General features: G+C 40.2%; 1 protein-coding gene across 2 annotated transcripts in view; it reads left to right on the plus strand.

Annotated features, from left to right (window-relative positions):
* The window catches only part of LOC136866181 (piggyBac transposable element-derived protein 3), a 217,174-nt gene that overhangs the window by 12,782 nt on the left and 188,944 nt on the right, over positions 1-15,448 (plus strand). Inside the window, exon 1 of one of the 2 annotated variants that reach the window (XR_011017925.1) lies at positions 7,821-7,840. The exons of the other annotated variant lie outside the window; for it this stretch is intronic. The gene's annotated coding sequence lies outside the window, so the exon portion shown is untranslated. Of the gene's footprint in view, positions 1-7,820; positions 7,841-15,448 lie in introns of those variants that run through there. 2 annotated transcript variants of the gene reach the window in all.

A 15,448-nucleotide genomic window follows, 5' to 3' on the forward strand; every position in this document is an offset into this window, starting at 1 on the left:
CAGTAACTGGAGGGACTGAAGAGGTGCTGCATTACTGGAAAAGCCGGATTATTGGGATGTACAGGCTAAACCTTTTGATTTTATAGGAATAAAAAATACGCGGTACGTTTTCAAAGAGATTAATTTGCACACTGTTTGATATTGTATATGCAGTATGTTTCGTTCGCACCGAGACTATTTTTTTGCTATTCGCTTTATGTCGCACCGACACAGATAGGTCGTATGAGGACGATGGTACAGGAACGGCCTATGAATGGGAAGGAAGCGGCCGTGGCCTTAATTAAGGCACAGCCCCAGCATTTGCCTGGTGTGAAAATGGGAAACCACGGAAAACCATTTTTAGGACTGCCGACAGTGGAATTCGAACCCACTATCTTCCGGATGCGAGCTCACAGCTGCGCGTCCCTAACCGAACGGCCAACTCGCCCGGTCCGAGACTATTTAAGGCAATAACTAAAAATTATACACTTTAATTAAAGAAAACTCTTACACACCACTGGAATAAACACAACATTACACTGTATTTTGGGAAAGGAAAGCAACCTACCCATTGTTATTTTCAGTAAAAAAGCTGTCGCTTGTACTTTGTTTCTTCACATATTGAGATATTTTGAAGGTTTTATAATCTCCTCAGAAACAAAACATAGCATTCAAATCCAAATGTTTAAAAGTATTATACCCAGGCGAAAAAAGAAAAAAGGCGCATTACTGGACGTGCCGCAATATGGAGATTATACTGTACTCGGGTACCTGCGAATACGGTTCGTTCGCTCAATGAGCAGTGTAGCGGCCTTCGGTACAGAGAGTCTCGGGTTCGATTTTCGCTGGGGATTTTAGTCGCGTCTGTTTCTTTTCTCTAGGTTGGGAACTGGGTATTTCTGTCCGCCTCAACACACAGGGTTGGCGTCAAGGAAGGTGGCCGTAGAACTTGGCTCAGTCCGCACGTCAAGTAATTGGGAAAATGCCAGTAAAGAAGGAAACGTGCTTTTTTTCTTTTGAAAACTGTCTAAATGCAGTAGCTATAAAAGTATTCATAACTATAATGACTTGGATTTAAAGTTCTCGGAGTGTTGTGGGGATTTAAAGTGTTACTACGCATCCTCTGTTTTGTGCTGGTGTGAAAAAAGTCAGCAAACTTCTCAATTTCTCGCAAATGATTATTGGAGAGTGCTGCACAGGTCAAAATTATTCTGTTATGAATTTTAGTTAATATTATGAAACGAAATTCTGTATGAATGAGTAATTAAGCCTTAGAACACATTACTATTGAAGGAATGTCCGGCTCCGTGGCTAAATGGTTAGCATGCTGACCTTTGATCACAGGGTACTAAGGATGTCAACTCAAAAGACGTGCATCTGGCGAGCCGAACTTGTCCTCGGACATTCCCGGCACTAAAAGCCATACGCCATTTCATTCTATTTAATTAAAGGAATCTATCTATATTATACATAAAACTACCTACTTATTTATTTTTTACAATCTGCTTTACGTCGCACCGATGGGAGAGGAGAGGGCCAGGAGTGGGAAGGAAGCACGTGGCCTTAATTACGGTACAACCCCGTTATGAAAATGGGAAACCACGGAAAACTATCTTCATGGCTGCTGACAGTGAGGTTCGAACCCACTATCGCCCGAATGCAAAAAGATAGCTACGTGACCCAGAAACCGCACAGCCAGTTGCTCGGTTTGTTATTTAAATACAATATGTAAATATAGATGATAATATGAGAATGACAGTTTCTTAACAGAATTATTCGGGCTCTCTTTCAGTCCTGTAGTGTAATTCTGGCAACGTGTTAGTGGATTTAGCTATGCTCTCATTGAAACAGTCGTATGGGGCGGAAGGAAAAGGACTTTAACCAAAGACAGTTAGTAGTATGCCATCATGAGAAAGAGAAAAGCATTTGAAACATTGCTGAAATGCTGCAAATGACGAGAAGCACACTGGCCGATATCAAGCATAGACATAACAATGGAGACAGTATAGAACTGAAACAACACAATGGCCGCCCCAAAGTCCTCACATACACAGAAGAATCGATGATTGTGAGACAAAAAAGAATCTTAGTTGAAGTGCTCCTAAGTTGGCTACTGAAGCTCAGTCAGCCACTGGTAAGAGAATCAAGACCTCTGGAAAAAGCCGGTTACAAGGGTAGGTTCGCGGGAATGATGCCTCAAATTTGCGAGAGAGATAGACGTAAAGTGGTATGATGATAAACAAGAACTTTGATGGTTCTGTTTTGCAGATGAGAGCAAATACAGTACAGCGTGCATAGTTCAGACGGTAGGCAATTAGTCTGGAGAAAGCCTAACCAAGAGCTAGCAACCAGCAATTTGATCGCGACTATAACACGGCGATGGACATGTGATAGTACGGAGCTGAATACCAGCTGTGGGTGTGGGTGAGCTGGTGTTTATTGAAGACATCTTGAAAAGAAAACATCCTTCGCCAAAATTTACGAAAAAGTGCAGAGAAACCTGGTACAATCAATCAATCAATCAATCAATCAATCAATCAATCAATCAATCAATCAATCAATCAATCAATCAATCAATCAATCAATCAATCAATCAATCAATCACTACTGATCTGCATTTAGGGCAGTCGCCCAGGTGGCAGATTCCCTATCTGTTGTTTTCCTAGCCTTTTCTTAAATGATCGCAAAGAAATTGGAAAATTATTGAACATTTCCTTTGGTAAGTTATTCCAGTCCCTAACTCCACTTCCTATAAATGAATATTTGCCCCAATTTGTCCTCTTGAATTCCAACTTTATCTTCATATTGTGATCTTTCCTACTTTTAAAGACACCATTCGAACTTATTCGTCTACTGATGTCCTCCCACGCCATATCTCCTCTGACAGCTCGGAACATACCATTTAATCGAGCAGCTCGTCTCCTTTCTCCCAAATCTTCCCAGCCCAAACTTTGCAACATTTTTGTAACGCTACTCTTTTGTCGGAAATCACCCAGAACAAATCGAGCTGCTTTTCTTTGGATTTTTTCCAGTTCTTGAATCAGGTAATCCTGGTGAGGGTCCCATACACTGGAACCATACTCTAGTTGGGGTCTTACCAGAGACTTATATGCCCTCTCCTTTACATCCTTACTACAACCCCTAAATACCCTCATAACCATGTGCAGAGATCTGTACCTTTTATTAACAATCATATTTATGTGATTACCCCAATGAAGGTCTTTTCACCGGGCGAGTTGGCCGTGCGTGTAGAGGCGCGCGGCTGTCAGCTTGCATCCGGGAGATAGTAGGTTCGAATCCCACTATCGGCAGCCCTGAAAATGGTTTTCCGTGGTTTCCCATTTTCACACCAGGCAAATGCTGGGGCTGTACCTTAATTAAGGCCACGTCCGCTTCCTTCCAACTCCTAGGCCTTTCCTATCCCATCGTCGCCATAAGACTTATCTGCGTCGGCGCGACGTAGCAAAAAAAAGGTATTTTCTTATATTAACATCTAGGTACTTACAATGATCCCCAAAAGGAACTTTCACCCCATCAACGCAGTAATTAAAACTGAGAGGACTTTTCCTATTTGTGAAACTCACAACCTGACTTTTAACCCCGTTTATCATACCATTGTCCACCGTCCATCTCACAACACTATCGAGGTCACCCTGCAGCTGCTCACAATCTTGTAACTTATTTATTACTCTGTACAGAATAACATCATCTGCAAACAGCCTTATCTCTGATTCCACTTCTTCACACATATCATTGATATAGGCCTATATAAGAAAACATAAAGGTCCAATGGGAAGTTCAGGTTCTGTCAAGACAACGACCCCAAGCATAACTCCCATATTGTTCAGATGTACAGTATCTGCTCTACAATTGTCCTAAAGTGCTCCATCCTCTACCACAAAGTCCAGATATGAACCCTATCGAACGCCTATAGGCTGAACTCAACGCCAAGGTTCAATCTACACTTCCAAAAACAAAAGTACTGAGCCACACCCCCTTGCATCGCGGAACCAATCCCAGTACAAATAAATACCATAAGAAATATGAGGCGTAGATCGCGACTAGGAAAGGCCTAAAAGCAAACAGCCTTGAACTGGAAAAGAGCCTGTTGACAAAAAAAATAAGGGACTAAATCTAATAAAATTCAAATACATGAAATAAAGGTTTATTGAAATCATGAAATGAAGGTAGAGGGAAAGGAAATTAACCAAATAAAAAGGATAAAGAACGGTTACATACATAAGCAGTCCAGGCCGAGTTGTTGGCACGACATTATTCCGTGAGTATGAAGTCACAAAAAAAAGTATCAAAACATTCGGCGGGCTCACTGAGTTAAGTACAAAACCATTTTAAAGGTGCCAGTATTAATATTGGTGCAACAGATCAAAAGAGATCGTTCTTTCCATGAGTATATTTAATATATTTTTCCACTCAACAACGTTCGGACACCACCCTCATTAATAACAATCACCACAGATCATATAACTCCTACGCATCAAGGAGAAATCCCCGAGTTGAAAAGAAAAGAAAATACGTAGGATTATCAGTATGGGATAAAAGAGAAATAACACTGGACCAAGGAGATAATATATAACAAAAGGGGAAAATCCCAGGCATGCATATAACCTAAATGAAGAAAACAAAAAATGGCGGCCCTATAGGTAAGTGAGCGGCCAAGGCAGGTGCGAAGACAAAGAAATAGCACCATACGAAAATGCATTAATAAAATACTGAAACAGGATACAAATTCAAATGATTGATACGTCTTTGTTACACTCCCCTCTCATACTAACACTCGTGCAAACATTCAGACACAGCCGGGATCGGCAAGCAATACGAGCAGCAGCGTCAGTTAAATGACGAACTCACTTTAATAAAACATGACCCCAAGGCCACGAACGAGGTCTCAGTTATTCAGAACTTGCGTGCACAGGTCAAACGAATTCAGCTGTGGGATCAGAGAAATCCCGCAGTCATGCACAAACCCATCAATGTTCGCACTTCGTACGACAGAGTGGAAGCTCGCGCCGACACAAAGAGCAAACAGTCATCAGATGGCGAATTACATAAAAATGTAGCGCACATACACAGAAGTAATATGAGACTCTACCATCAACATATCATAATCTCAATAACCACAAGAAAAAACATGCAGTCCATTCATACTGCGGAGCGAACAACACATATCAATCACCTATATATAATTGAAACAAATATTACGAAAGAATACCCATACCTGGAGTATATTAACTGTCAAAGAAAGGGGGAGGGTGGTAGTACAGGGTAAGTTTGAAGCGTTTAAAGACTTTTCTGTACGTCAAAAAACGCTATTCCGATACGCGTTGAGTCCATTTTTACATTCTCTCAAAGCAAAACCAACGATTCGAGACAAGGAGATAAAATTAACATATCGTCGGAAAGATACGACCATCAGTGCCCAACATCGAGGGAGCTGCCCTCTCTAGTATAATCATGGAAGTTGTCAAGTCATCCAAGGTGAAGCCGGAAGAGGCCATTAGCAATAACCGAACAGTAATATTTAGGAATTTGCCATGCAGATATGGCTCAGTACTGATAAAAGAGACTTCTCGAAGAATGGGAAAAATCTCCTCAGAAAAAAAAAAGCATTTAGTGCACAGCATGCGACGACGTTTAAGGTTATAAAGCGGAAGGGTGGTCCAACCAGTTATTAATTTGCAAGTATTAAAGTGAACTTTATTTTCACTGATATCTTCTTCTACCACTTTTCTCACATCTTGTGGGGTCGCGGATGTGAACTTTGTCGCTCATGTGGATTTGGCCCTGTTTTCCGGCTGGATGTCCTTCCTGACGCCAACCCTGTGTGTACTTGCCTGTTTCTGTGGTGGTTGGTAGTGCGGCGTGTTGTGTTGTGTTGTGTGCATATGAAGAGGATAGTGTTGAGACAGACACCAACAACCAGTTCTCGAGCCAATTAATCACACGGGATTAAAATCCCTTAACCGACCTGAAATCGAACCCCCGGCACCTTCTGAACCGAAGGTCTCAACGCTGACCATTCATCCAAGGAGTCGGACTTTTATCTTCACTGATATATGTCCGAAAATTTTGTTGTCAGGAAATGATTTCTTTCTTAATCTGTTTACCCTCCAGGGTTGGTTTTTCCTTCGGACTCAGCGAGGGATTCCACCTCCACCGCCTCAAGGGCAGTATGCCGTTCTTCAAAAATATTTTCACCATCAGAATGTTGGCCTGGATAAAATTCCAAACCTATCCGCAGTGCTAATGTAGAGTGAAGGCATATGACGCTGTTGATGGTGATTCGCCCGTCAGATGTAGACGTTAAGACTTGAGCAGACCCCTTGGTGCTCTTTGACAGGAGTAGGCTATGTACCGCCACCGGTTTTCACCCTCTACCATCATACTATAATATAATTATATCACATCATTCATTTCATCTCATTAACTCCTCTGATGAGGTTCACGTCAGGAAGGGCATCCGGTCATAAAAATCCGCCACGACAGTTTCATCTCACCTCGTACCCGACGCCGTAGAGAAACGAGACAAGGGTTGAACAAACAAACAAACAAACAAACAAACAAACAAACAAACAAACAAACTGTAACTGCTCGGTGTTCGACTTGACAATAGGGTTGCCAACTCTTAAAGCAAACTTCTCGTCAGCCTTCTCACAAATTTCCTATGATACACACGTCTTCAGTTCTAATAGGGTATACGACATTTGAAGTTCATGAAGCTCTTTATTGGTATTTTCCCAGCTACTTGACGCCAGCACTGCATGCAGATTAGGTCCAGTTCTACGACCGGATACCTTTCTTGATAATATACAGATCTATATGGTGAAATAAATGTTATTATTAGCCGTACTACCATCATACCGTACTTTATTTATTATTTTTACTCCACAAAAATTCTCCAAACATATGAATAATTGTAATTTATTACTTGAAATATTTTAGAACATGACAAGAATTTAGATTTCAGAAATTAAAGTTCCTATTTTAAATGTATACTTTGAACTAGAGGAAATTGCTTTGAGATGTCCTCTTTCATTCTAACAAATCTATAAAATTCCGTATGTGTAAATTTTAAATATGGAAATATTTAATCCAATTTGCAGCACTTGTAAGTGTATTATTTTGAGTAGGGGAATGTTCAGTTCCACGAAATTTACGCATGTATTTGTAAAGAGTTCTCCGTCAATTTATAGTTCAAAATTACGTGCAATTTGCCATTATAAGTGCAACATTTTATTCTACGCTAAGTGACAGTAAGTTTTACTTGATAACAATGATTAAAATACCGGTCATACAGAGAAGTCTTTAATAACCTTAATCCAAATAGCAGTTAGGTTTAAATTTCCTGCAATTGTTTGTGAAAGATCGGCCTGTGGACAACCGCAGTCGACAGGCTTTTTGTTTTTCTCTCCACAAGTTTAAGTGCGTGAGTTCCTGTAGCAAGGTCTCATGAGAACTGGGTTAAGGACAAAAGGCCTGAGAGTGGGACAATGTTATAGCAGAGTAGATTGGTGTACGGGTCCCTACTGTTGTGTGAGCAGGTCTGCCTAGTAATGTACTTCTTAGCGATCTGTTGATCAACTAATGACAATCAGACCTATTTGTTTTTGTCTACTCGTAGCTCAATTCAACAAAATCGTTACTAAATAGAAATATCCAAAATAGCAGACGGAAATTCGCCAGAAAAATTCATAATCTTTGCAGCGATTTCAAGAAGGCCCTATACACATACACTCCCAATCAACATTCACAGATACCGGTACCACAAGAAGTGCCAAATTATTCGGGAGTGCTTTACCCAGTTCCAATAACCACTAAGTGTGAACAAACGAAAAAAAAACAGGTAACAAGCTATCTGCAAATATAGGTATAGTATTCGAACAATTCACACTATCCCCAGTTTGGTTAAGTTTATTATAGATTTGTATCTTTTATTGCATATAGCAGGCAGTTACATACATCCCATTTACAATTTATGATCGTTTGAGTGTATTATTACGACGGTTAATATATATATCACTCGAGATGGTTAAACAAAAATTGTAGTATTACATAGAGAGGAAGTTCGCGAGTTCGTATATCGAGGGCAATGTCGGGAACTACTCAACCGATTTAAGCAATTTGTTCACCATTAGAAAGCTAATTTCGTCCAGATTATTATAGCAAAACAAAGCCATCCCCATAAAGGCCATAGGATTTATAGCAGCCAGTCCCGTTATGAATGGTGTAAAATGTCGCTTACAGGGTAGGTTGGTGCGTGGATTCCGGTGGACTTGGCAGACTGATGTGTACTAGCAACTTCTGGCTCAGTGAAGAAAAAATATTATGAGCTTTGTATGTTCTAAAACAATGGGTGATGAGTTAGCATATTCCCACAAGGCCATTGACCCCTAGTTAAGTAGTAAGGCTATGTAGATTATAGAATGAGGTCATTGACCCCTAGTTGAGTACCCCAAGGCCATGTAGGTTCTAGACTTGAACGCGGAATAACGTTATAACCTTATGTAAGAGAGTAAGCCTAACATCACAGACTCCATTGGATGGGTCTCATTGGTCAAGGAATGATCTGGGGTGCTCTTGCCACCCTACGCATACGTACGAGGGCAATGCTAACCTCACTGGCAAACCTGGAGTGTTTTTGACCGCTAGGTGAGGTTATGACGTCATACCCTTACATACGAGGGCAATGCTAACCTCACGGGCCACTTTGGAGGAGCCGAATCGTACGGACCTCCCTGGAGGAGGCGAATCGATCGGGCGCCCATGGAGGAGCCACAGATCGGTTAGATGACCTGAAGATGAGGTTAAGACGCCATTATGGCGCATTAATCTAACCTCGCGCTCGACCGCCAACATAACCTCACACACAGGCTCCCCTTGGAGGAGCCGAACTAGTGAGGTGACTTGTAGGTGTGGTTAACACGTGTGTTAACCTAACCTTGGCCACGAAATGGTAACCTAACCTCATACGTGCTCTTTGTCGTCCCCCCATGGAGTAGTGACGGAGTTGTGACGTAATAACCGCGGGCGATTTCAAAATGCATGCTTATCTTTACATAACCGAACGCGCAGGCCTTCTCCTGACAGAGCTTTGACGTCACAGCGTGACAAATGAATATCAGATCCCGCTACAGACATATCAGTGCGCTCTCGCGGTCACTTCTTGAGTTATTGTAATCAAAAGACTATCAGATCCCTCTAGAGACATAACAGTGCACTCTCGCCACGACTTCATGAGTTACTGTGAACAAACGACTATTATATCCCGCTAGAGTCATAAACAGGGGAGAATAACTAGTGCGCACGTCCGCATGTACATCAGCTTGAAGTACACTCTTACGGCGAGTTTGCAAGTTACTGTAAAACGGATTACTCACGCACTCACAGGCTCTTTGCCCTTCTCTCCCTTGGTGTAATGATGGAGCTGTGACGTAATAAGCGCGGGCGATTTAAAAATGCATGCTTATCTTTACATAACCGAACCCGTAGGCCTTACCCTGACAGAGTTGTGACGTCACAGCGAGGGTGATTTGAAATGCGGACTGCTGGCTAGGGGTGCATGACGTTATAACCTAACGTGTGTCCATTCGTTGTCCCGTTTCCCTACGGTGTCGAGTTTGTGCTGAGATGAATCTTTTTAGATGGATTTTTTATAACCAGATGCCCTTCCTGACTTCAACCACATCAGGGAATATAGTAAGATGAATTGAATGACATGATATATAATAGTAGGAAGCCGGTAGTTGCACATAGCCTTCTCCTGTCGAATAGCATCGAGAGGTCTGCTCAAGGCTTTACGTTTCCATGCGACGGACAAATAACAATCAACAGCATTATATGCCCTCACTCCATATGCGCACTGCGGAGAGGATTAGAATTTAATCAAGGCTTTTTGGGCACACGATCTAGTGATTAGAAATTTTATACAATCACCTACCTTACCCTGCCAGGCTGAATGCCTCAGATGGTTGAGACGCTGGCCTTCCGTCGCAAACTTTGCAGGTTCGATCATATTTACATAATGCTGACGGAATACTTCAGCCTTCTGTAAATTCTCAGAACTAGAAGTTCTTCAACCTACATTTTCAGAAAGATAAAATGGTGACGACTAGGAAAATATTTGATAGGTGTGAGGAGAGAAAGGGAATGCAATAAGTAGAACATTTTAAATTTAATGAAATATTTATTGTGCAATTATTTACAAAATTAAACAAACTACTACCGGTTATACTACAGTCTTGGTTATGCTACCGCCAACGTTGCTGTCCTCCGTAACATCTTACTGTGAAGAGATAGCATGCTCCCAGAATTGTAATGCCCCCCGCAACACTCATATTATAGAATACATTTATTGTTTATGAAATTAAGATTTCAAAATATATTATACTATGCATGTTATGCTTCGCAAAGAAGTTGATGCAGTTCTTACCTTAAAACCATCCATGTGTTTAGTTCCTTTCTGAATCATTATCAGGTACTGGAAAGAAGGGAAGAAGTTCATCTATACACTGTCTACAGTTTACAATATTCGGATTAGGTCCATGGCAATCGCATTTGATGTGATTTTCACTTCGATGCTTGTAATGTCGTCGACAGCCTCTACATGAAGCCACATCGATTGACATCTTACTGTGGAGAGGTACAATGTCCCAAAAAGCATCTACGAAAAAAGTGACGTACGTAGATAACAATCCTGGTGGTAAACACTGAATCAGATGTTTTGGCATCTGATATAAGGTTCTATGTTTATAGAACATCTTAGCCTCACTTCAGTGAGGTAAATAAGATGTAGCGTATTAGTTTCGCTGGCAGGCGAACAAGATGCACATTCACAGTTTTGTTTGTTATCAAGTCGATTGTCTGTAATCGTGTAGTCTTTTTCTTCTTTCCGTTCCATACTGTACGGTGTAGAAGCACACACTAATGATCATGATGTAGGGCTATCCTTATTTATAGTCTTGTAACAACATTCACTAGTAGATGGTAAGTGACATCACTCATATGAATAATAAGACAATAGGCTGTTGCGTTAGCAGAGATATTTTCAGATGTTTTAAATTCTAAACAAAGAACGACAGGAGATTCTTTTATAGATTCTTCATGATAAGAACAGTCTATAATTACAATCGGTACTTTATTTTTAAATTATTCGGCCGAAAATAGCGGACGATCTTCTTTCTGATAATGCGATGATTGGAATTTAGAAAACATCTTCTTTCTGATAATGCGATGATTGGAATTTAGAAAACATGTCATAGAAAACCCCAAATTAATTTTTCTCAATATTAATGTCGAAGTTTTCGAAGGGATACGTAGTTCGTTGAGATATAGTCCAATATTTTTTTTAATTTACAATGATCAAACTGTGAGCTACATTTTTCATGGTTAAATTTACGATGGGTTTGAAATCCACAAATAATATACAAAGGCTTTTCAGTAAAACGTGACGTTTTAACAGCCCAGCTATGCTTGTTTGTAGGTAGTAACACAGTATACTCATGCAGCTACCAACTTCGAAAACGTATAGGTAATGGTGTATCACTTTCTAAAATCTTGAACAAACGAAGTTTCTCTCGATCAGATAATGTTACATGTGAAATCCTCCGCAATATACGATGAAGTGTAATTTTCAAGTCTACTGGTGTTTTTACTCCTCTAAGAGAATTGTAATAACTTCGATCAAAGATCAGAATTAGCTCTTGTTTTGCGTTGATTATAATACGTCTAGAGCCATCAGCAAAGCCGAGAATATGTTTTAATGGTAACATACCAGAAAATGTAGCATCCTGATTAATCATCCAGTTGTTATTAGCTTTCGGACACCATCCTGCCATCCATAAAATATTTCTTTCTTCATCTCTATAAGAAGCGTAGAGTTTCATTGCACTTGTAAAACTAACATTCTTCGATCTATCTATTTCCACATTATTTAATTCATAAGGGACTTCACAAAAGAGGAAATCTAGATCATGGTTGTTTAGTTGAGATGTGCTTGGTCCATTTCCAACTCCCCTATCTTAGCATCCTTCAATATAGATGTAGCTTTCATGTGGTAGGTTGTATACACCTTTCTGATTAATGATAAAGCGAATTTCATCATTGTTATTAAGTCCAAACGTAAAAAGTTGATAATAATGAAGCTCACTTCGTACTACACCTTCATGAGTTTCTACTGTGTTCATAACGTCCAGCATTTCTTCCATTTTGTTGTAGTAGCGTATAACCTAGTATAATCTAAAACTAGGAGACTGTGCTTTTCGTCATCTGTTAACTCGTTGAGTCTTCGCAAACATGTAGTATGTCTCCTGAATGTACACCGTGTTTTATATATTTTTTCATACTGGTTTAAGATGAAGTTTGCAAGCTACGTACGTGTGCCGATCTAAATTAATGAGCTGACTATGTTTATTCACAATCCTAAGAGTGATGTTACTAATGTGTTTTACAGACACAGGATGATAAAGAACTACTGGCGGTTTCTCACGAAGAGTATAACCACTTTCCTCTGTGATAATAAAGTCGTGCAGGACGTGTGAAGGTTGTTGATTACTATACAAGTCTGTAATAATATTACAAGTGATGTTTATATGATGATCATCGAAGTGTGTTATAGGTTGAACAGACTCAACGTACGTTCGGTATGAGCTCTCTTGATGAAAATCCAAGCAATGGTCCAATCGAATCAGGTTGTGATTTGAAGTCAATCTTGAATGAAGACACAATAACACATTTATATGTGATGTTGCTCACAGTAATTGAGAACTTGTAATTATTATTACTAAAACTCTCATCACTAAACTGTTCAATTAACGTACTTTCAATGTAGTCATGAATATCGTCTACTGAATAACTGCCCGACGGTAGCGTTAGCACATACTCATCGTAATAGAACTTGTTTACGCCATCAAGCACATTATAGATTTTACTGTAGCTCTCAAACGACACATGTCCAAGACTATGCGGCTGATGACCGAGTTCGATCGGTGGATTAAAGTAGACGGTTTTTCGGGTCCTTCTCCGCATTCGGCGAAAGTTCTTACACCGTTGGTCATCACGTGCACACTGATGCTCTTTGTCTACTTTCTGGGTTTGATATAAGAACATAAGACATAATCGTCTGCACATGCGTGTATTGAATTTTTGCACACGGTTTTTATTTTAAATAATGTCTGCACTGCTTCCGATATAACGTATGAGCTCAAATAGAGGAGGTAAGTCTCTTTAGCTATCGAAATACCATACTTTAGATTTACATTTTAGGTAGGAAACGTAATAGTTCCAGGCCCGCGACTATTGTCCAAGTTAATTACAGCACCCTCACGTTTACGTGGGCATGCTGGTAGTTGATCGCGCATATACACAGCGCTAAAATAATGAATTCCTAGTTGTTTAACAAACGTAAAAACTTCTTCGTGGGTTAGAGCTCGATGTGGCAGTGAATTCAGTAGAATTTTCTTGTTGATATGTAGATGCCAAGCCCTTTTTTGCGTGGCGCTAGCTTCATGTGTATGCCTTTGCCTCGTATTGCAGTTGCCTCCATTGTCTTGTTATGGCGTTCACTCTCGTTCAACTGTTGCTTCGCTTCTTCTACTGCCTTAACAGTTCTTGCTACAGCATTACCTCCACCCAGCAAAGACCCTAAAGCGCAGGAAGAAATCCTCCTCGTTTTGGTACAGGAATAATTCGTCCACGTTTACAAAACATTGCTCTGCATTTTGAAGAAATTCTCGCTCTTGCTACGCGTAGTGCCTTAGTAATGGCTACTCGCAGATTGAATTCCCCTTCTTTCCATCTAACAATTTTAGTTTTCTTCTTCATAACGTTTGGATATCGTTGTTTCACCATTCTGTACACGACTTTACTCGTCAAGAGCGATTTATGAACTGACAGTTACTTGTTGCTTTGCTTGATATGTATATTACTATGGTCTACCTTATTATTCAGTTACCTTGAAGATTATAAAGCAGCAAGACACACTACCCGTTAGTGACATAGTACCACTATCTCTGGTACAACTACACAAAGACGTCATGGAACGTTGTGTCCTCTACTACTCGATGTATAACTGGCCCAGCAGGATGCGGAAAGACGAATCTTTTACTCACACTCATTACCCCCTTTAAATGGCACGCGCTTCGAGAATATTCACGTTTTCTGAACGTCACTCTATCAACCACTATATACTATTCTAAAAATTGTAATGCACGATATGGTTAAAGATGGTATGAAATATTTTCACTTTAATGCACATGAGCAAGCACCATCACCGGGTTATGTGCTTCCCAATTCTCTCATGATCTTTGACAATGTCGCTACAGAACAGCAAACGTTATTCGTGCATTTTAGTATGGGACGACATAAAAATGTAGATTGCATTTTGGGTATTTATGTCAAACCTATTCTCGTGTGCCTAAGCACTTGATACGCCGCAACGCAAATACTGTGCTTTTTCGGCAAGATGATCGCAACATGTGACATGTGTATGATGAGCATGTTAACACTGCTATGACATTCAATGACTTTAAACGTAAGTGTGCTACATGCTGGTCATCATATCGCTACGGATTTTTAGTTATTAATAAAGAAAGTGATGTTCATTATGGACGGTATCGCCTAGGTTTGATCATTTTATATGCATCAACACAGAGTTACAGACTCTACTTGATCAAAAACCGCCACCATGACAACATTACGCAACATACGTGCTCGAAACGATATTCGACGACAGTTTAAAGAGCTTGAACGCATTCAAGCAGATATTTATTTTCGAAAACGCAACTAGGTACACCATTGAAATACATTTTTAATAATACTTCATTGCAGCGATCATGTTCTTGCCCTGTCTTCCTACCTAGAAGTTGGTTTCGAGAAAAAGCTCAAAAGTGTTTCTGCCTTCCTAGATCTCTCAGCAGCCTATTACACAGTCTGGAGAAGAGGTATTCTCCTCAAACTTATAAAGGCAGTTCCTTACCTTAAAATAGGCACACTGATTGGTAATATGCTGAGTAACAGGCCATTCCAAGTTTCAACTGAAAATGTTAGGAGCAGTTTCCATACAATCAGTAATGGTCTACCGCAGGGATCTGTCCTATCACCTCTGCTATTCAACTTGTATACTCATGATCTACCCGAAACTCTATGTCGCAAATTCATCTATGCAGATGATATAAATCTTACAGTTCAAGCTACCACCTTTGATGAAGCTGAGAATATATTAAATGCAGATCTTGGGAAGATGGATGAGTACATCAGAAATTGGCGGCTCCAGCCAAGTGCCTCAAAATCTGAGGTTGCCACATTTCACCTTAGTAACCTACAAGCGAAGTATCATCCTAGAGTGAAGTTTAGGAATCAATACCTAAAGTAGAATAGCTGTCCTAAGTACTTAGGTGTGACATTGGACAGGACACTGACCTACCGAAATCATATTGGAAAAACGGCTGCAAAACTG

The sequence above is a fragment of the Anabrus simplex genome, chromosome 3, assembly GCF_040414725.1.
Source record: "Anabrus simplex isolate iqAnaSimp1 chromosome 3, ASM4041472v1, whole genome shotgun sequence".
In the NCBI taxonomy this organism is placed as follows: domain Eukaryota; kingdom Metazoa; phylum Arthropoda; class Insecta; order Orthoptera; family Tettigoniidae; genus Anabrus; species Anabrus simplex.